At 31.1% G+C, this 22,819-nt stretch overlaps 1 protein-coding gene across 5 annotated transcripts in view; it reads left to right on the top strand.

Moving 5' to 3' along the window:
• Nucleotides 1–22,819, top strand: part of LOC125864110 (uncharacterized) — a 131,236-nt gene that overhangs the window by 62,505 nt on the left and 45,912 nt on the right. The window lies entirely within an intron of this gene.

Raw genomic sequence — 22,819 nt, 5'->3', positions numbered from 1 at the left:
AACACCGCAAATCAGCCACAATAATTAAAAAGGGCAGCCCCTTGATCACCAATTTTCGGAAAAACGAGACCCTTTCAACCCAAACAGATTATACCACGACGATCCTTGCGAAAAACTCTACAAGTTAGCCCCAAGAATGACTTAAAACGGACTTACGATGATCAAGATCTCACATTTCAAAATTCAATAACAAAACCATCCGGAAATCACACTGGCAGTGGCTAAAATTGATTTCTTACCTCAAACGAAGCCTCCCCTCGCGTTTCCGAGATCACCGCTAGATTCCCCTCGAAATTCTCTTGAAGTTTGCCTTTTGAATCACTTAATTTGGACTCAAAATGAAGGAGCAATCTTGAGTTGAAGTTGGATGAAAAATATGGACAAAATTCGTTTTTAAATTCTGGAAATTTCCAGATTTCACTCCTCTGCCACGTGTCGTCACGTGGCTTTGCCACGTCACCGCCGCGTAAAAAATTCTACAACCCTTCAAACTTAAATTTCGATGTTTCGGACTCGTTCGGAGTCGGAAAAATACAAACCTTATATGGAATCTGATTGGAAATGATATTTCGGACTCAACGGTGAAGGCGGAATTTCCATTTGGAGCTCACTTCGACGAAAAGTGGGTCCCACACCCACTATCGTTTTGAACCAGATTCCACAATTGCCATCTAAAGTCTCGGGAAGTGAACAAAGGGTCGTTCTAGACCAAAATCAATATTGCGAAGCTAACCTAGCTGTCAGTATTTTCATCTGAGCATGACTTCCAAGAAGGTTGACCAAAGTCAACTTTTCAAGTCATTACAAATAATCTCATGAAAACCACTCATGCATATACTCATACATTAAAAAATCTTATATATATAAAGATAATAAGTAGAAACCATGCTTGAAATGTAATAAACTATGTAAAATAATATATTTTTCTTGATGGTGGTTATGGAAGATATTGCATTGAGCATTTATAGTAAAATGTATTTGTGGACTTATTAATTATCATACTATATTCAGAAATAATGATATCTTTTAGGATAAGATCAATGACTTCTGAAAAATGTATAGATAATTCAGCTGAAATTTTGGTAATGACAAGTAAATAATTTTAGGATAAAGTTCTCAAATGTACATTATTTGGAGATCGCATATAACTAGGCATTTATAGTATATATGTGATTATGAACTTATGAATTGGTATATACCAAAAGAAATTTTAAAAATCATATATTTTAGGTTAAGAATAATTCTTGTAAAAAAACATACAAATATGTCAGCTTGAATTTGGGTGATTAGGCTTAAATAATTTTAGGATGAAGTTTCTAGAAGCACATTGTAATGAGTTCACATACAAGATTGACGAAACTATGGATTTCAAAAGGATTGTACAAAGAACTCAATAATATTTCTCAAGGAATATATTCGAGTGATAATGCGTCAATTCAAACACTATTTACCAACACGTCATAAGTGCTAAGTCTAATTCAATTAGAAGGGAAGGAACAATTATCGATAACTATTTCAATTAGAATTATTTATATTTACCTGTGCAACATGTAATAATAAATACATGTTTTATTGAATGAAGCTTCCATCATCGTGATTGAATTAGGTAGAATATATTTCCTTAAATGATCCTTATCGATAGATTGCAAATTTATTATTTTCTCTTCTTTGTCTTTGTAACAATTTTAAATTTGGAGTTAAGAATTTTATTCTTTAAAATTCTTTAAGGTTATAATCTTCTCAAACATTTATAGTCATTTATATTTTCACTCTATTACCTTGACAGTAAGAATGATCTCATGTAATTGTGTAAGTACGTATTTATTTTAATATATATTAAATATCAAAGACTTGGACTTGTATTTGGACTTTGCGCTTGGGCAGGATCAGACCTTAAAATAAATATTTTTATAAAGCTTAAATATTTGCTCTATAAATAACAAAGTTTTTACAGACAAGAATAGTATATATATATATATATATATATGTGTGTGTGTGTGTGTGTGTGTGTAGTTCGATACAAACTATACAAAATAGGTCAAAAATTAAAGTGACCAAGAGACAAAATAACACAAGATAGAGATAATGATACTTTTTGTACACTCAATACTAATATTGTGATCATCATTTTTGAGAAATCTTTTCACAATATCTAGGCATGGTTGCAAAACAGTATTCCTCCAGGCTTCATCAACAGCTTCTTTTCCATCTTCTTTGAAAACGTCAATAGAAATAATATGATGCACCGGCCACATTTTCTCATTTATTAATCTTTGAATCTTATCAATTTGGTTACAAATTAATATACGAGTATTATGCTTGATACTTGAAATTGAAGTTTGAAGAATTGTCTTCTTTGATTCATCATCTCCGTCTATAATTTTTTCTTCCCTTAACTATTTTGCCATTTCAGGGACACCAACGGACCATCAGATTCTTTTGGTGTAATCTGCAACTGCAATGAAAATTTGACGCACCTAATCCACCAGCGCTGCAGGCAACATAAATTTAAAAATAGTTTTATTTAGGTGAACATATATTTGAAAAACAAAAGTATTTTTAAGAAAACTGTATAAGAAAAGTTTTAGTTAGAGTCATTATTATATTTTGATTTATATATAAAATAACTACAAAAACTACTTGCATTGACCATTTCATCAACCCTCGTGTTAACTCTATGGTTCAAGACTGATTGCTCTATATCAATCCAAATAAAGCAATTGTCATACTTATATTTGAACATGAACACAGGGTCTTGCACAAGTTTTTTAATATAAGAATTTGACCCTCCAACAATAATTGGAACACATTGAGTCTTCAAAAAAATTTCTATGTAGACAATGGACTTCACACAGAAATCTTGTTTGATAATGCGTCAATTCAAACACTATTTAGCAACACATCATAAGTGCTAAATCTAATTCAATTAGAAGGGAAGGAACAATTATCGATAACTATTTCAATTAGAATTAATTATATTTACCTGTGCAGCATGTAATAATAAATACATGTTTTATTGAATGAAGCTTCCATCATCGTGATTGAATTAGGTAGAATATATTTCCTTAAATGATCCTTATCGATAGATTGCAAATTTATTATTTTCTCTTCTTTGTCTATGTAGCAATTTTAAATTTGGACTTAAGAATATTATTCTTTAAAATTCTTTAAGGTTATAATCTTCTCAAACATTTATTGTCATTTATTTTTTCACACTATTACCTTGACGGTAAGAATGATCTCATGTAATTGTGTAAGTACGTATTTATATTAATATATATTAAATATCAAAGACTTGGACTTGGATTTGGACTTGGCTCTTGGGATGGATTGGACCTTAAAATAAATATTTTTATAGAGCTTAAATATTTGCTTTATAAATAACAAAGTTTTTACAGACAAGAATAGCATATATATATATATATATATATATATATATATATATAGTTCGATAAAACTGTACAAAATAGGTCAAAAATTAAAGTGACCAAGAGACAAAATAACATAAGATAGAAAAAATGATAATTTATGTACACTCAATACTAATATTGTGATCATCATTTTTGAGAAATCTTTTCACAATATCTAGGCATGGTTGCAAAACAGTATTCCTCCATTCTTCGTCAACAACTTCTTTTCCATCTTCTTTGAAAACGTCAGTAGCAATAATATGAAGCACCGGCCACATTTTTTCATTTATTAATTGTTGAATCTTATCTAGTTGGTTACAAATTAATATACGAGTATTATGCTTGATACTTGAAATTGAAGCTTGAAGAATCATCTTCTTTGATTCATCATCTCCGTGTATATTTATTTCTACCCTTAAATATTTGGCCATTTCAGGGACACCAATGGACCGTCGGATTCCTTTGGTGTAATATGCATCTGGATTGAAAATTTGCCGCACCTTGTCCACCAGCCCTGCATGCAATATAAATTTAAGAATAGTTTTATTTAGGTGAACATGTATTTGAAAACCAAAAGTATTATTAAGAAAACTATATAAGAAAAGTTTTAGTTAGAGTCATTATTATTTTGATTCATATATAAAATAACTCCAAAAACTACCTGCATTGACCATTTCATCAACCCTCGTGTCAACTCTATGGTTCAAGACTTATTTCTCTACATCAATCAAAATAAAGCAACTGTCATCCTTATATTTTAACATGAACACAGGGTCTCCCAAAAGTTTTTCAATATACGAATTTGACACTCCAACATAAATTGGAACACATTGAGTCTTCACACATAAATGATTGGCCGTGAAGTTGGAATCTGGCTCAATTTCACCTAAAAATTTGTGAAACAAAATAACTGTCAATTAATATTCACATTAAAATAAAGGAATCACAAAAGAATGTCTTTTTCAAATATTTATACATAGCAAATAGTGTCTTACACCTTGTTTCTCATCGTGTGTGATCTAGTTGGTAACAATTTCAAGTCCCTTAAATACCTGCATTTTGTCCGATTTGATTATTTCTCCTCGAAAATGGGTGGCAAGGTCAACAGAGAGACGAGATTTTCCCGTTCCTGTTGCTCCCATTATGAACACCAGTTTTTTGTTGTTGTTGTTGTGGATGAAAGTATTCATTTTAGCTACACATAAAATAAAATTATAATAATAATTAGTTCAAAATAGTAAACAATCTCATGAAAACCACTCATGCATACACTCATACATTAAAAAATCTTATAAATATGAATTTAATAAGTTGAAACCTTGCTTGAGATATAATAAACTATGCAAAATAATATTATTTTTTTTATGGTGGTTATGAAAGAGATTGCATTGAGAATTTATAGTAAAATGTATTTGTGGACTTATTAATTATCATACCATATTCAGAAATACTGATATATTTTAGGATAAGATTAATGACTTTTGAAAAATGTATAGATATGTCAACTGGTATTTTAGAAATGACAAGTAAATAATTTTAGGATAAAGTTATCAAATGTACATTATTTGGAGATCGCATATAACTGGGCATTTATAGTATAAATGTGATTATGAACTTATGAATTGGTATATACCAAAATTAAAAAACAAATCATATCTTTTAGGTTAAGAATAATTCTTGTAAAAAACCTACAAATACGTCAGCTTGAATTTGGGTGATTAGGTTTAAATAATTTTAGGATGAAATTTCTTGATGCACAGTGTTATGAGATCACATACAAGATTGACGAAAATATAGATTTCAAAAGAATTGTAAGTAGAACTCAATAATATTTCTCAAGGAATACATTCAAGTGATAATGCGTCTACTCATACACTATTTAACAACACGTCATAAGTGCTAAGTCTAATTCAATTCGAAGGGAAGGAAGAATTATCGATAACTATTTCAATTACAATTATTTATATTTACTTGTGCAACATGTGATAATAGATAAATATTTTATTGCATGAAGCTTCCATCATCGTGATTGAATTAGGTAGAATATATTTCCTTAAAAGATCCTTACTGATAAATTGGAAACTTATTATTTTCTCTTCTTTGTCTATGTAACAATTTTAAATTGGGAGTTAAGAATTTTATTCTTTAAAATTCTTTAAGATTATAATCTTCTCAAACATTTATAGTCATTTATTTTTTCACTCTATTACCCTGACAGTAAGAATGATCTCATGTAATTGTGTAAGTACGTATTTATTTTAATATATATTAAATATCAAAGACTTGGACTTGGATTTGGACTTGGCGCATGGGCTGGATCGGACTTTACAATAAATATTTTTATAAAGCTTAAATATTTACTCTATAAATAACAAAGTTTTTACAGACAAGAATAGTATATATATATAGTTAGATACAAACTGTACAAAATAGGTCGAAAATTAAAGTGACCAATAGACAAAGTAACACAAGATAGAGATAATGATAGTTTATGTACACTCAATACTAATACTGTGATCATCATTTTCGAGAAATCTTTTCACAATATCTAGGCATGGTTGCAAAACAATATTCCCCCATGGTTCGTCAAGAGCTTCTTTTCTATCTTCTTTGAAAACGTGAGTTGCAATAATATGATGCACCAGCCACATTTTCTCATTTATTAATCATTGAATCTTGTGTAGTTGGTTACAAATTAATATACGCGTATTATGCTTGATACTTGAAATTGAAGCTTGAAGAATCATCTTCTTTGATTAATCCTCTCCATCTATATTCGTTTCTTCCCTTAAATATTTGGCCATTTCAGGGACACCAATGGACAGTCGGATTTCTTTGGTGTAATCTCCATCTGGAATGAAAATTCGCGGCACCTTGTCCACCAGCCCTGCATGCAATATAAATTTAAGAATAATTTTATTTAGGTGAACATATATTTGAAAACCAAAAGTATTATTAAGAAAATTATACAAGAAAAGTTTTAGTTAGAGTCATTATTATATTTTGATTCATATATAAAATAACTCCAAAAACTACCTGTATTGACCATTTCATGAACCCTTGTGTCAACTCTACGATTCTAGACTGATTGCTCTACATCAATCCAAATAAAGCAACTGTCATACTTATATTTGAACATGAACACAAGGTCTTCCACAAGTTTTTAAATATACGAATTTGGCCTTTCAAGAATAATTGGAACACATTGAGTCTTCAAAAAAATTTCTATGTAGACAATGGACTTCAGACAGAAATCTTCGGCTTTGAAGTTGGAATCTGGCTCAATTTCACCTAAAACTTTGTGAAACAAAATAACTGCCAATTAATATTCACATTAAAATAAAGGAATCACAAAAGAATGTCATTTTCAAATATGTATACCTAGCAAATAGTGTCGTACACCTTGTTTCTTAGCGTGTGCGATCTTGTTGGTCACAATTTCAAGTCCCTTAAATACTTGCATTTTGTCCGAGTTGATTATTTCTCATCGAAAATGGGTGGCAAGGTCAACAGAGAGACGAGATTTTCCCGTTCTTGTTGCTCCTATTATGAACACCACTTTCTTCTTCTTGTTAGTGATGATAAAAGTATTCATTTTAGCTACTCATAAAATAAAATTATAATAATAATTAGTTTAAAATAGTAAATAATATCTTGAAAACCACTCATACATTAAAAAATCTTGTTAATATAAAGTTAATAAGTAGAAACCTTGCTTGAGATATAATAAACTATACAAAATAATATATTTTTCTTGATGGTGGTTATGAGAGAGATTGCATTGAGCATTTATAGTAAAATGTATTTGTGGTCTTATTAATGATCATACCGTATTCAGAAATACTGATATCTTTTAGGATAAGATCAATGAATTTTGAAAAATGTATAGATATATCAACTGGAATTTTAGTAATTACAAGTAAATAATTTTAGGATAAAGTTATCAAATGTACATTATTTGGAGATCGCATTTAACTGGGTATTTATAGTATAAATGTGATTATGAACATATGAATTTGAATATACCAATTTTTTTTAAAAAATCATATCTTTTAGGTTAAGAATATTTCTTGTAAAAAACCTACAAATAGGTCAGCTTGAATTTGGGTGATTAGGCTTAAATAATTTTAGGATGAAGTTTCTAGATGCACATTGTTAGGAGATCACATACAAGATTGACGAAAATATGTATTTCAAATAGATTGTGCAAAGAACTCAATAATATTTCTCAAGGAATACATTCAAGTGATAATGCGTCACTTCATACACTATTTAACAACACGTCATAAGAGCTAAGTCTAATTCAATTAGAAGGGAAGGAAGAATTATCAATAACTATTTCAATTACAATTGTTTATATTTACTTGTGCAGCATGTAATAATGGATAAATGTTTCATTGAATGAAGCTTCCATCATCGTGATTGAATTAGGTAAAATATATTTCATTAAATGATCCTTACCGATAGATTTCAAATTTATTATTTTCTCTTCTTTGTGTATGTAACAATTTTAAATTTGGAGTTAAGAATTTTATTCTTTAAAATTCTATAAGGTTATAATCTTCTCAATCATTTATAGTCATTTATTTTTTCACTGTATTACCTTGACAGTAAGAATGATCTCATGTAATTGTGTAAGTACGTATTTATATTAATATATATTAAATATCAAAGACTTGGACTTGAATTTGGACTTGTCGCATGGGCTGGATCGGACCTTAAAATAAATATTTTTTTGAAGCTAAAATATTTGCTCTATAAATAACAAAGTTTTTTCAGAGAAGAATAGTATATATATATATATATATATATAGTTCGATACAAACTGTACTAAATAGGTCAAAAATTAAATTGATCAATAGACAAAATAACATAAGATATAGATAATGATAATTTATGTACACTCAATACTAATATTGTGATCATTATTCTTGAGAAATCTTTTCACAATATCTTGGCATGGTAGCAAAACAGTATTCCTCCAAGCATCGTCAACAACTTCTTTTCTATCTTCTTTGAAAACGTCAGTAGCAATAATATGATGCACCCACCACATTTTCTCATTTATTAATCGTTGAATCTTGTCAAATTGGTTACAAATTAATGTACGAGTATTATGCTTGATACTTGAAATTGAAGTTTGAAGAATGTAATGAGCCGGATCCGAAAGGTCATTTTTGATAATTTTGAATAGTTATTTAACAATAGTTATTTAATTTACGGGTAATTTATTTATTATTAAGTGGTTAATGGGCCAAGTCCATAACTTAATACCCTGTACCACCTGACCCATTGTTGGAATAAGTTATAGAAGATGTTTATTTTTAATGGTATCACAAGCCATTTCGGCTAAAATTCACCGCCGAAAGAAGACAATATCGATTCAGGTAAAAATCCATCCGTTCCACCTAATCTTTTATTATGTATGTGGATTGTTTATTATTATTCTTGTTATTATTGGATGATTGGAGGAAGCTAATAACACCAATAAATTTAGTTATCACGTAGAGGTTTGGAAACAAATAGGCTATGTTACAGATTGAAGTTTTGGTTGAACAAAATAAGGCTAATGGAGGATTAATTGTGGGGTAATTGTGATTGGTAGGGTAGATACAGGTTATACCCACTACATGTATTTACACCTATTGAAGTTTGTTTAGGTTACTAGAAAACAAAAGAAAAACAATTGATGCAGTCATCATTGCGTAATCATGAGGCAGTGAATTGGGAGATACATGGTGGGTGTGAGTGCATTAATTCATAGGGATTTCAATTTTGCCTATAAGTTTTATGGTTGTGGTTCTTCATATATAGGTTCCTGATTGAAAGTTTGTTGTGTGATATCACATTAGATTCATGTTTTGATTTATTGAGATATGTAATATATCATACGAACATAATTCAAATTATGATATTGGAAAAATTGGGACTTAACCCTAGTCTTAAAACATGGAAAGCATGATAGTTGTAATGTTAATTGACATCAAGATTTACGAGCTTGATTATACATTTGGGTAAATTTTTGGGTTTCAAGGCTACACACATAGTAATGTGGGTGTTGTTAGTTTCAAAATCTTATTGTGGTAATTTGTTTGGATAGATTTTATTGATTTGGAGCTCAACGAAAAGGGAAGGCTCAAGTCTCGGAGTGAATTGTGAATTAATTGAGTCAAGTGAATTTCTAAACCCTTGTTTAGTGTATGGAATTCGTGTATTTCCTTGTAATATGTGTTTGGGGATAATGAGACTTGGTGATGGATTGACTTGTCCACATTGATTAATTCTAATGATGAAAAAGGGGTAATAAAAGGCAATGTAATTAATTGTTTATGTGTGATCGTGTTCTTTATTGAACTCGTATACTTGTGATAGCTGAGGTGATTACATTTCATATTGATATTTGATTGAGATCATCATCCCCTTTATTTGAAATTATATTATGCACATGCATTGACATGAGATTGAGTATAAGTTGGGCACGTGGAAATCGTCCGTGCTAGGGATGGTGAGATGTTAAGATTATAATTTGGGCACGTGGAGATCGTCCGTACGGAATTTGTTTGATTTAGGATAGTGCGTTGAGATCGTCCGCACAGACACGTGGAAATCGTCTGTGTCGATATATGGACCTCGCGAGTCCTCCATGGGTCATGAACTCTTGATGTATTTATGAGGAGTATCATGTATATACGGTTGAGAGAATACTTGGTATTTTGAGGTATATCATTTGATGGTGTCATATTGCATTGCATCCCATGACATCCTTCATTCTTGATGATTTTTTGTTTTATTTGTGATTGAAAAGTACTTGATATTTGATTACCTCTATTTGATGAACTTGATCTTGTGTGTTGCTGATATTTGTGAGTACCTTTTTGTGGAAGTTGTTATTGATGAATATTGAGTTTGTTGTTGAGGATATGTAATTTGTTTAAGTGATTGTTGTTGAGTTGGGTGCTATGTAACTGTGAACTGTTAGGTTGGGTTGGTTTTGTGCAGGTTGTAGTTGTGGAGGTTCGGTTGGTGTGTAAGGACTACCCGTATTCTATCCCCTTAGCTTGTTTTTAGAAGTTTATTGTTGAGTACCATGTGGTTGGTACTCACCCCTTGCTACTACATTTTTTTGTAGGTTAGTTGCCCGGACCTTTGTGATATATTCTCTTCTTTTCCGAGGCTTCTTGGAGATTTTTGAGGTAGTTGTTTGTCAACTCAGCAGACCTTCTTACTCATGTTTATGATCTTGTTCTACTCTAGAAACAATGTCATATGAGACTTGTATTTTCTTTTGATTCAATTGTAATACTTTAGAGGTTTATACACGTGACAACCAAATTTTTGGACTATTTTTGAGTTGATTATGAAATACGTTAGTTTTCTTTTTGGTCTATATGGTCTTTTGGTTTTGTAGTTTTTTACATAGTACCTTCTTCTTGGTTTCTTATATTTATATTTTGATATATATTTTTTGTTATATCAGAATTACATAAGGCGTTTATCACATACAAAAGAGTAACCTAGGGAAACTTATTTTATATAAAATTCTATATAGCACCAGCAGAGATACTATATGATTAAATAAAACCTCCGATCCAAGTTGTAAAGATAGGTTTGACAAAAGATATAATAATACCAGAAGATATCGGACAGCAATCAGAGAAATGGTATCAGAGCCCAGGCTCATTGGTCTCATGTGTATACAAGTCGAGTTTAAGTAGAGTCTTGAGGATCGGTACGGAGACGTCTGTACTTGTCTTCTAGAGGCAATAGTGACTTTTAAGAAAAATCTTCACTTCTTGAATCTCTATCATATATCCTTGATCCCTTCTGATTCTTATCACTTCCTTCTATTCTCTCTCACTTATGTGATGGCTCATGCGTAGTTCCTCATGTCAGTAATTGGTGTCGTGTATGACTTAGATGTTAGATATGGTACTAAGGTTGAAGTGATATACTTTGTGGAGATGATGTGTGGTCAGATTTAGAATGTTCAATGATTCGAAGGAATTGTGTGAGGTTATGATTTGATGATTCACTTTAAGGATAAATAAACGATTAGGTTAACAATGGTTTAAGGGACTTCATGAGCGTCTTATACTTTTTTTTTGCTAGTCATCTAGTAGTGGGATTTGTACTGGTATGGTATAGGCAATATTTGAAGTGGTTTGACAATTGGAAGTTGAATGATTAAAAGGATGGCTAGTAATGAATAGTGTAACCTTGGAAAATATAATTGGTATAGTTGTCATAACATCTATGGGTTGCTTGGCGAATGATGTTGCGCCAATCAAGGTTGGAATCTTTCATAGATTGAGTGTATATAAAAAGGGGTCATAATGCGACTACTATAATTGTACCAATTCTTACCTGTTTAGAGTTAGAGAATGTGTTACTCTTGTTGTTGACATTATCTACGAAGGGATACATATCGCTTTGGACGAGAGACCGAATAAATTTGGTAGTGTATGTTAGTTACTTAATGGGGCAGGAGTGTGTAGGCTATTTGGGTACACTCTTCTCGATAGGTATGATGTGTTCTAGTGGTGGATTTAATAGACTTCACAATGTGGTACTAGTGGTATATGAAAATGGATACGTTGATGTCAAGTGCGATTACTAACTACTTAAAGAGTTATCAGTTGTATCACATGCTCGTGTAATGAGATTCGATGTTGTATTCACATTTGAGAAATCAACTAGCTTGTTACTATAGATGAATGAGTTAAGCAATATTTATAAGGGAAATTTTAGTGGTGGATCTTTGGTATGATATTATTACATTTAGGTTGTGAAGTGTATCTCAAAATTTTAAATGAGATCAGATAATTTTATCTTAAGCTCCAAATGAGTAGATTGATATCGGAATGACAAAATTATGGGTAAGAAAGTGAGTATAAATTGAGTGAGTTCCTTGGATGGTTGGCATAGCTAGGTTTGAGGTGTCATGTCGATGACAAGGGTGACTTTGTGGTGATGGCAAGGGCTAACCGAGTATAATGGTAATAAGAGTTTGTGATGGATTTTGATTGAGATGCAACTATATAATATGGATTATTGATTAACAAATTTTTGTATTGTAATGACGTCTTACGAGTATCTAAGATTGTGGTTTGCTACTATTGGTGAGTAGCTTGATTGTATGGAAAGTTATAGGAGTTGTTGAGACACCGCTTGAATAAAATTGAAAGGAGCTAGAGTCATAAATAAATAAATAAATTAGTAGGATATAATTTAGCCTTTGGAAATAAGCAAGAATAAAGATATTTACTCTGATTGCAAGGAACAAAGATGTATTTTTAGAGAGAGCGGAGAATTAGGTTCTAAGACATGTGGTTTCATCTATTTTTCTCTACTTATGATAACATTGTCACGGGTTCATCGTATTGGTTAAAAAATATTGGATAAAATTTGAGTTCAACTCGAGTGTTATGATAGGGTTTTTGTGTGTGTGGTTTTGAGTTTGGTAATGAATACGGTTGAATTTTTAGCGAAAGATATGATAAGATCAGTGGAGAGGCGATCAATGATAAACTAAGATACGTGAATTCATAAAAATCTTCAAGGTATGAACTAATGTTGATAGATAGAGGGATTGAGTTACACAGTTGGATTTGAAATTCAAGTTTTTCAATGTGAGTTTAGGTTTGTGGTAGTGTGTTGCCTATGAGTTTAGATATGACTGTGAGATGTGAACTAGTTTGGTACAGACTTACTAGAAAGTTATCATCGACTTTTCTAAGGATTGAGTTTTGGTTGGGTGACAAGCAACTATGTGTGGAAGATTCTATGTGGTTATGTCAAGCTAGATTGTTCAAACTATGATAGGTAACTTATTGATGTTCAACGGTGTGGACCTATAATTATTCATTGGTTATTGAGGATTTTGAGGGAATTGAAACTGTTATTTTTATGAGACAACATAAATTGTTATGATGTGTTACATAGGCATCTGATGGTGAGTAGAGGTTATGAGCTTATAGTATATGAAATTATTAGAGTGACCAGGGATTTCTTTGAGTTTTGGGATGAGGTACATGATGGTATGAATGGTAGTTGAAAATGGTAAGTGAAAGTTCGCGTGAAGTTGACATTAGGTGTGATTCAATTATTGTACCTCGATGAAAAAGTATTTTTAGATTTGAAATTAGTATTATCAGTCTTGGGTGTGACCCGTATTTGTCATGAAATGGTTAAATGGAAAGATAGAGAGCCCATAGTTCAAAATTTTTAGAGCTACAATGTGTTTGCTAAGAAGACTTTTATACTAGTGACAGTTTGAGAGTAAGGTAAATAATTGGTGTGGTTATGATGTTTATTGATATTAAGAGTGTAGGCTTCAGTGGAGTACTGTGAGAAGTATGTGGGATTTGATGAATCGAGTATTTGTAATATTGTAATGGGGATCAGACTGATTGATTGTGGTGGCTAAAAATCAAAGAGATGGAATCATATGAATGGAAATGTTTGATATAGGCGCTATGGAGGGAGTACATTGTGTTATTCGATTTTGGTTCCGTACATTCTTATGTGACCCACCTACTTCTTTTCAGACATGATTTGGAGTATAATTCATTGTATATGCTCACGTGTGTTTCTATATCTATGGGTGAATTCCTCGTGGTGGATCGGATGTACCAATCCTCTTATGTCCTCTTGATATGATAGGATCCTTGGGCAGAATTGATCATTTCAGTTATGATAGATTTGGTGTTGTCTAAGATAGTTGGAGTATACCAGTAGTTCTATACGCACAACCTTGCTTAGGAGAACTTATAGAAGAGCTACCATGAATAGTTATAGTTGTACAACAGTTTTAATATTCCTCTCATCGTCGAGGTCACGTTCCGACTAGGTGTGATTGGATGTGGGGACCATTGGGTCTAGTTTTGCTAATTTTTTTAAGGTTTATCTATAGTCACAGCTACAGATCTAGCATCCCAATAGTGTTGTTAGAGGTTTTGTATGCTTGGGTATATCGCTCTCTAGGTGGTTAGATGATCATTTTATTCTTTGGGTTAGATGAGTTTGATCCTCTCTTGATTAGCATTTGATGTCTAAAGATCACATTTTTATAACTTAGACTCGTGAAAAGATTGTGTTGTGAAAAGGAAATCTTGATAAGATTTGTGATGAGTTGTGTGGTTGTTGGTTCATGTTCGCTTCTAGCCGTAGCGGTATCAATTCAAAATGTTATCTTGGTTATGTGAGAAAAGATTTGGCACGATGGTTGTATTATGGTCTAGTATATTTCAATATAGACTGAGTTCATAGGTTAGTCTATGGCTTGATAATCACTTGTAGATCTTCCAAAAACAATTATTCGAAAGTTCAGTTTTTAGTAGTTGATCTTGATGGAATGGTCTTAAGGAGAAGTTCACTTGGAGAGATGAACACCGACTGGTAGGTCATAACTTAGACTTTTAGTAGCGTTGGTTATTCTTTCTTCTCTTTCTTCTTTATGTTCGAGGACTAACACGATTTTTAGTGGTGGATAATGTAATGACCCGGACCAGAAAGGTCATTTTTGATAATTTTGAATAGTCATTTAACAATAGTTATTTAATTTACGGGTAATTTATTTATTATTAAGTGGTTAATAGGCCAAGTCCATAACTTAATACCCTATACCATTGACCCATTGTTGGAATAAGTTAAAGAAGATGTTTATTTTTAATGGTATCACAAGCCATTGCGGCTAAAATCCACCGCTGAAAGAAGACAATAACGACTCAGGTAAAAATCCATCCTTTCCACCTAATCTTATATTATGTATGTGGATTGTTTATTATTATTATTTTTATTATTGGATGATTGGAGGAAGCTAATAACACCAATAAATTTAGTTATCACGTAGCAGTTTGGAAAAAAATAGGCTATGTTACGGATTGAAGTTTTGGTTGAACAAAATAAGGCTAATGGAGGATTAATTGTGGGGTAATTGTGATTGGTGGGGTAGATAGAGGTTATCCCCACTACATGTATTTACACCTATTGAAGTTTGTTTAGGTTACTAGAAAACAAAAGAAAAACAATTGTTGTAGTCATCATTACGTAATCATGAGGCAGTGAATTGGGAGATACGTGGTGGGTGTGAGTGCATTAGATTCAAGTTTTGATTTATTGAGATATGCAATATATCATATGAACATAATTCGAATATAGGTTCGTGATTGAAAGTTTGTTGTGTGATATCACATTAGATTCAAGTTTTGATTTATTGAGATATGCAATATATCATATGAACATAATTCGAATTATGATATTGGAAAAATTGGTACTTAACCCTAGTCTTAAAACTTGGAAAGTATGATAGTCGTAATGTTAATTGACATCAAAATTTATGAACTTGATTATAAATTTGGGTAAATTTTTGGGTTTCAAGGCTACACACATAGTAATGTGGGTGTTGTTAGTTTCCAAATCTTATTGTGGTAATTTGTTTGGATAGATTGTATTGATTTGGAGCTCAACGAAAAGGGAAGGCTCAAGTCTTGGAGTGAATTATGAATTAATTGAGGCAAGTGAATTTCTAAACCCTTGTTTAGTGTATGGAATTCGTGTATTTCCTTGTAATATGTGTTTGGGGATAATGAGACTTGGTGATGGATTGACTTCTCCACATTGATTAATTCTAATGATGAAAAAGGGGTAATAAAAGGCAATGTGATTAAATGTTTATGTGTGATTGTATTCTTTATTGAACCCGTTTACTTGTGATAGCTGAGGTGATTACATTTCATATTGATATTTGATTGAGATCATCATCCCCTTTATTTGAAATTATATTGTGCACATGCATAGACATAAGATTAAGCATAAGTTGGGCACGTGGAGATCGTCCGTGCTGGGGACGGTGAGATGTTAAGATTATAATTTGGTCATGTGGAGATCGTCCGCACAGACACGTGGAGATCGTCTGTGTCACTATATGGACCTCGCGAGTCCCCCATGGGTCATGGACTCTCGATGTATTTATGAGGAGTATCATGTATATACGGTTGAGAGAGTACTTGGTATTCTGAGGCATATCATTTCATGGTGTCATATTGCATTGCATCCCATGACATCCTTCATTCTTGATGATTATGTGTTTTATTTCTGGTTGAAAATTACTTGCTATTTGATTACCTCTATTTGATGAACTTGATCTTGTGTGTTGCTGATATTTGTGAGTGCCTTTTTGCGGAAGTTGTTATTGATGAATATTGAGTTTGTTGTTGAGGATATGCAATTTGTTGAATTAATTGTTGTTGAGTTAGGTGCTATGTAACTGTGAACTGTTAGGTTGGGTTGGTTTTGTGCAGGTTGTAGTTGTGGAGGTTCGGTTAGTGTGTAAGGAGTACCCGTATTCTATCCCCTTAGCTTGTGTTTAGAAGTTTACTTGTTGAGTACTGTGTGGTTGGTACTCACCCTTGCTACTACATTTTTTTGTAGGTTAGTAGCCCGGACCTTTGTGATATATTCTCTTCTTTTCCGAGGCTTCTTGCAAATTTGTGAGGTAGCTGTTTGTCAACTCAGCAGACTTTCTTACTCATGTTTATGATCTTGTTCTACTCTAGAAACAATGTCATATGAGACTTGTATTTTCTTTTGATTCAATTGTAATACTTTAGAGGCTTGTACATGTGACAACCATATTTTGGGAGTATTTTTGAGTTGATTGTGAAATTTCTGCATTTTATTGTAATGGTTGAGTTTTAGGCTGACTTGTCTTGGTGGGATAAGACTAGTGCCGTCACTTCCTTTTATGGGTCATACCAAAGAATCATCTTCTTTGAATAATCATCTCCGTCTATATTTTTTTCTTCCCTTAAATATTTGACCATGAACACAGGGTCTTCCACAAGTTTTTCAATATACGAATTTGACCCTCCATCAATAATTGGAACACATTGAGTCTTCAAAAAATTTTCTATGTAGGCAATGGACTTTAGACAGAAATCTTCGGCCGTGAAGTTGGAATCTGGCTCAATTTCACCTAAAACATTTTTAAACAAAATAATTGTTAATTAATATTCACATTAAAATAAAGGAATAACAAAAGAATATCTTTTTCACATATGAATACCTTGCAAATAGTGTTGTAAACCTAGTTTCTCCGCGTGTGTGATCTTGTTGGTCACGATTTCAACTCCCTTATATACTTGAATTTTGTCCGAGTTGATTATTTCTCCTCGAAATTGGTGGCAAGGTCAACAGAGAGACGAGATTTTCCCGTTCATGTTGCTCCCAATATGAACATCACTTTCTTCTTGTTGTTGTTGTTGATGAAAGTATTCATTTTAGCTACACATAAAATAAAATTATAATAATAATTAGTTTAAAATAGTAAATAATCTCATGAAAACCACTCATGCATACACGCATACATTAAAAAACCTTATAAATATAAAGTTAATAAGTAGAAACCCTGCTTGAGATGTAATAAACTATGTAAAATAATATTTTTTTTTGATCGTGGTTATGAAAGAGATTGCATTGAGCATTTATAGTAAAATGTATTTGTGGACTTATTAATTATCATACCATATTCAGAAATACCGATATCTTTTAGGATAAGATCAGTGACTTTTGAAAAATGTATAGATATGTCAACTGGAATTTTAGTAATGACAAGTAAATAATTTTAGGATAAAGTTATCAAATGTACATTGTTTGGAGATCGCATATAACTGGGCATTTATAGTATAAATGTGATTATGAACTTATGAATTGGTATATACCAAATTTTTAAAAAAATCATATCTTTTAGGTTAAGAATAATGCTTGAAAAAAACCTACAAATACTTCAGCTTGAATTTGGGTGATTAAGCTTAAATAATTTTAGGATGAAGTTTCTAGATGCACATTGTTATGAGATCACATACAAGATTGACGAATATATGGCTATCAAAAGGATTGTACAACGAACTCAATAATATTTCTCAAGGAATACATTCAAGTAATAATGTGTCAATTCATACACTATTTAACAACATGTCATAAGTGCTAAGTTTAATTCAATTAGTAGGGAAGTAACAGTTATCGATAACTATTTTAATTACAATTATTTATATTTACTTGTGCAAGAAGTAATAATAGATAAATGTTTTACTGAATGAAGCTTCCATCATCGTGATTGAATTAGGTAGAATATATTTCATTAAATGATCCTTACCAATAGATTGCAAATTTATTGTTTTCTCTTCTTTATCTATGTAACAATTTTAAATTTGGAGTTGAGAATTTTATTCTTTAAAATTCTTAAAGATTATAATCTTCTCAAACATTTATAGTCATTTATTTTTTCACTCTTTTACTTTGACAGTAAGAATGATCTCATGTAATTGTGTAAGTACGTATTTATATTAATATATATTAAATATCAAAGACTTGGACTTGGATTTGGACTTGGCACTTGGGCTGAATCGGACCTCAAAATAAATATTTTTATAAAGCATAAATATTTGCTCTATAAATAACAAAGTTTTTACAGACAAGAATAGTATATATATATATATATATATATATATATATATATGTAGTTTGTTACAAACTGTACAAAATAGGTTAAAAATTAAAGTGACCAAGAGACAAAATAACACAAGATAGAGATAATGATAGTTTATGTACACTAAATACTAATATTGCGATCATTATTTTCGAGAAATATTTTCACAATATCTAGGCATGGTTGGAAAACAGTATTCCTCCATGCTTTGTCAACAGCTTCTTTTCCATCTTCTTTGAAAACGTAAGTACCAATAATATGATGCACCGGCTACATTTTCTCATTTATTAGTCGTTGAATCTTGTCAAGTTGGTTACAAATTAATATACGAGTATTATGTTTGATACTTGAAATTGAAGCTTGAAGAATGATCTTCTTTTATTCATCATCTCCAACTATATTTTTTTCTTCCCTTAAATGTTTGGCCATTTCAGGGACACCAATGGACCGTCGGATTCCTTTGGTGTAATCTGCATTTGGAATGAAAATTTGCCGCACCTCATCCACCAGCCCTGCATGCAACAAAAATTTAAGAATAGTTTTGTTTAGGTGAACATATATTTGAAAACCAAAATCAGTATTAAGAAAACTATATAAGAAAAGTATTAGTTAGAGTCATTATTATATTTTGACTTATATATAAAATAACTACAAAAACTACCTGCATTGACCATTTCATAAACCTTCGTGTCAACTCTACGGTTCAAGACTGATTGCTCCACATCAATCCAAATAAAGCAATTGTCATACTTATATTTGAACATGAACACAGGGTCTTCCACAAGTTTTTCAATATACGAATTTGTCCCTCCAACAATAATTGGAACACATTGAGTCTTCAAAATTTTTTCTATGTAGACAATGGACTTCACACAGAAATCTTCGGCCGTGAAGTTGGAATCTAGCACAATTTCACCTAAAAATTTGTGAAACAAAATAACTGTCAATTAATATTCACATTAAAATAAAGAAATCACAAAAGAATGTCTTTTTCAAATATGTATACCTGGCAAATAGTGTCGTACACCTTGTTTCTCAGCGTGTGTGATCTTGTTGGTCACGATTTCAAGTCCCTTAAATACTTGCATTTTGTCCGAGTTGATTATTTCTCCTCGAAAATGGGTGGCAAGGTCAACAGAGAGACGAGATTTTCCCATTCCTATTGCTCCCATTATGAACACCACTTTCTTCTTCTTGTTGTTGATGAAAGTATTCATTTTAGCTACACATAAAATAAAATAATAATAATAATTAGTTTAAAATAATAAATATTCTCATGAAAACCACTCATAAATTAAAAAATCTTATAAATATAAAGTTAATAAATAGAAACCTTGCTTGAGATGTAATAAACTATGTAAAATAATATATTTTTCTTTATGGTGGTTATGAAAGAGATTGCATTGAGCATTTATAGTAAAATGTATTTGTGGACTTATCAATTATCATACCATATTGAGAAATACTGATATCTTTTAGGATAAGATCAATGACTTTTGAAAAATGTATATATATGTCAACTGGAATTTTAGTAATGACAAGTAAATAATTTTAGGATAAAGTTATCAAATTTACATTATTAGGAGATCGCATATAACTTGGCATTTATAATATAAATGTGATTATGATCTTATAAATTGGTATATACCAAATTTAAAAAAAAATCATATCTTTTAGGTTAAGAATAATTCTTTTAAAAAACCTACAAATACCTTAGCTTGAATTTGGGTGAATAGGCTTAAATAATTTAGGATGAAGTTTCTAGATGCACACTGTTATGAGATCACATACAAGATTGACGAAAATATGGATTTCAAAAGGATTGTACAAAGAACTCAATAATATTTCTGAAGTAATACATTCAAGTGATAATGCGTCAATTCATACACTATTAAACAACATGTCATAAGTGCTAAGTCTGATTCAATTAAATGGGAAGGAACAATTATCGATAACTATTTCAATTAGAATAATTTATTTTTACTTGTGCAGCATGTAATAATAGATAATTGTTTTATTGAATAAAGCTTCCATCATCGTGATTGAATTAGGTAGAATATATTTCTTTAAATGATCCTTACCGATAGATTGTAAATTTACTATTTTCTTTTCTTTGTCTATGTAACAATTTTAAATTTGGAGTTAAGAATTTTATTCTTTAAAATTCTTTAAGGTTATAATCTTCTCAAACATTTATAGTCATTTATTTTTTCACTCTATTACCCTGAGAGTAAGAATGATCTCATGTAATTGTGTAAGTACGTATTTATTTTTATATATATTAAATATCAAAGACTTGGACTTGGCGCATGGGCTGGATCGAACTTTACAATAAATATTTTTATAAAGCTTAAATATTTACTCTATAAATAACAAAGTTTTTACATACAAGAATAGTATATATATATAGTTAGATACAAACTGTACAAAATAGGTCGAAAATTAAAGTGACCAATAGACAAAGTAACACAAGATAGAGATAATGATAGTTTATGTACACTCAATACTAATACTGTGATCATCATTTTCGAGAAATCTTTTCACAATATCTAGGCATGGTTGCAAAACAATATTCCCCCATGCTTCGTCAAGAGCTTCTTTTCTATCTTCTTTGAAAACTTGAGTTGCAATAATATGATGCACCAGCCACATTTTCTCATTTATTAATCATTGAATCTTGTGAAGTTGGTTACAAATTAATATACGCGTATTATGCTTGATACTTGAAATTGAAGCTTGAAGAATCATCTTCTTTGATTCATCATCTCCGTCTATATTTCTTTCTTCCCTTAAATATTTGGCCATTTCAGGGACACCAATGGACCGTCGGATTCCTTTGGTGTAATCTGCATCTTGAATGAAAATTTGCCGCACCTCATCAACCAGCCCTGCATGCAACAAAAATTTAAGAATAGTTTTGTTTAGGTGAACATATATTTGAAAACCAAAAGTAGTATTAAGAAAACTATATAAGAAAAGTTTTAGTTAGAGTCATTTTATATGTAGACAATGGACTTCACACAGAAATCTTCGGCCGTGAAGTTGGAAGATGGCTCAATTTCACCTAAAAATTTGTGAAACAAAATAACTGTCAATTAATATTCACATTAAAATAAAGGAATCACAAAAGAATGTCTTTTTCAAATATGTATACCTAGCAAATAGTGCCGTACACCTTGTTTCTCAGCGTGTGCGATCTTGTTGGTCACGATTTCAAGTCCCTTAAATACTTGCATTTTGTCCGAGTTGATTATTTCTCCTCGAAAATGGGTGGCAAGGTCAACAGAGAGACGAGATTTTCCCGTTCCTGTTGCTCCCATTATGAACACCACTTTCTTCTTGTTGTTGTTGATGAAAGTATTAATTTTAGCTACACATAAAATAAAATAATCATAATAATTAGTTTAAAATAGTAAATAATCTCATGAAAACCACTCATACATTATATAATCTTATCAATATAAAGTTAATAGGTAGAAACCTTGCTTGAGATGTAATAAACTATGTAAAATAATATATTTTCTTGATGGTGGTTATGAAAGAGATTGCATTGAGCATTTATAGTAAAATGTATTTGTGGACTTATTAATGATCATACCATATTCAGAAATACTGATATCTTTTAGGATAAGATCAATGACTTTTGAAAAATGCATATATGTGTTAGATGGAATTTTAGTAATGACAAGTAAATAATTTTAGGATAAAGTTATCAAATGTACATTATTTGGAGATCGCATATAACTTGGCATTTATAGTATAAATGTGATTATGAGCTTATGAATTAGTATATACCAAATTTTAAAAAAAATCATATCTTTTAGGTTAAGAATAATTCTTTTAAAAAACCTACAAATATGTCACCTTGATTTTGGGTGATTAGGCTTAAATAATTTTAGGATGAAGTTTCTAGATGCACACT

Source organism: Solanum stenotomum, chromosome 1, assembly GCF_019186545.1.
Source record: "Solanum stenotomum isolate F172 chromosome 1, ASM1918654v1, whole genome shotgun sequence".
NCBI lineage: Eukaryota > Viridiplantae > Streptophyta > Magnoliopsida > Solanales > Solanaceae > Solanum > Solanum stenotomum.
Note: the sequence above shows the minus strand (reverse complement) of the source record. Positions and strands in the feature narration are given on the sequence as shown.